At 37.0% G+C, this 1,515-nt stretch overlaps 1 non-coding gene across 1 annotated transcript; it reads right to left on the bottom strand.

The window, feature by feature from the left end:
- Nucleotides 1–840: 840 nt before the first annotated feature.
- On the bottom strand, nt 841–944 carry LOC112804929 (small nucleolar RNA R71). Its single transcript, XR_003203544.1, has one exon. It is a non-coding gene; the product is annotated as a small nucleolar RNA R71 (small nucleolar RNA).
- Nucleotides 945–1,515: the final 571 nt, after the last annotated feature.

The raw sequence follows: 1,515 nt of genomic DNA on the forward strand, positions 1-1,515 counted from the left end.
GTTTCAAATTTTAATTTTAATTTTATTTCTTCTCTTAATTTTCGAATTCTAATTTAAAATTAAAATAAAAACAAAAATAATTTCCTTTTCTTAAAATTAATTTTCAAAATTCTCTCCCTGTCATCTCTTTCTAATTATTTTATTTATCTACTAACTCTTCTCTTCTTCTTATAATTCGAACCCTCTCTCGCTCTCTGTGTTCGAATTTTTCTCTTCTCCTTCTTCTACTCCTCACTTCTTCTACTCACATAAAAGAACCTCTATATCTGGATAAAGAGGATCCCTATTATTTTCTGTTCACTTCTTTTTCATATGAGCAGGAGCAAGGACAAGGACATTCTTGTTGAAGCAGATCCTGAATCTGAAAGGACTCTGAAGAAGAAGCTAAGAGAATCCAAAGCACAAGAATCCAGAGAAAAGCTTACAGAGAATCTCGAAAAAGAAGACATGGTCGAACCCAACGACAATACAAGGAAGATGCTTGGTGACTTCACTGCACCAAATTCCAACTTCCATGGAAGAAGCATCTCAATCCCTGCCATTGGAGCAAACAATTTTGAGCTAAAGCCTCAATTAGTTTCTTTGATGCAACAGAATTGCAAGTTTCATGAACTTCTATCAGAAGATCCTTTTCAGTTCTTAACTGAATTCTTGCAGATATGTGATACTGTTAAGACCAATGGAGTTGATCCCGAGGTCTATAAGCTTATGCTTTTCCCTTTTGCTGTAAGAGACAGAGCTATAACATGGTTGGACTCTCAACCTAGAGATAGCCTGAACTCTTGGGATATGCTGGTCACGGCTTTCTTAGCCAAATTATTTCTTCCTCAAAAGCTGAACAAGTTTAGAGTGGATGTTCAAACTTTCAGACAGAAAGAAGGTGAATCCCTCTATGAAGCTTGGGAAAGATATAAGCAACTGACCAAAAAGTGTCCTTCTAACATGCTCTCAGAATGGACCATCCTGGATATATTCTATGATGGTCTCTCTTAATTGTCTAAGATGTCATTGGACAATTCTACAAGTATCTATTCACCTGAAGAAAATGCCTGCAGAAGCTCAGGAACTCATTGAAATGGTTGCAAATAACCAGTTCATGTACACCTCTGAAAGGAATCCTGTGAGTAATGGGACGCCTCAGAGGAAGGGAGTTATTAAAATTGATGCTCTGAATGCTATATTGGCTCAGAACAAAATGTTGACTCAACAAGTCAATATGATTTCTCAGAGTCTGAATGGTTTGTAAAATGCATTCAACAGTACTAAAGAGGCATCTTCTAAAGAAGAAGCCTATGATCCTGAGAACCCTGCAAATGCAGAGGTGAATTACATGGGTGAAGCATATGGAAACACCTATAATCCCTTATGGAAAAATCATCCAAATTTCTCATGGAAGGATCAACAAAAGCCTCAACAAGGCTTTAATAATGGTAGAAGAAACAGGTTTAGCAATAGCAAGCCTTTTTCATCATCTTCTCAGCAACAGACAGAGAATTCTGAGCAGAGTCCCTCTAG

This window comes from Arachis hypogaea, chromosome 5 (assembly GCF_003086295.3).
Source record: "Arachis hypogaea cultivar Tifrunner chromosome 5, arahy.Tifrunner.gnm2.J5K5, whole genome shotgun sequence".
Lineage (NCBI taxonomy): Eukaryota > Viridiplantae > Streptophyta > Magnoliopsida > Fabales > Fabaceae > Arachis > Arachis hypogaea.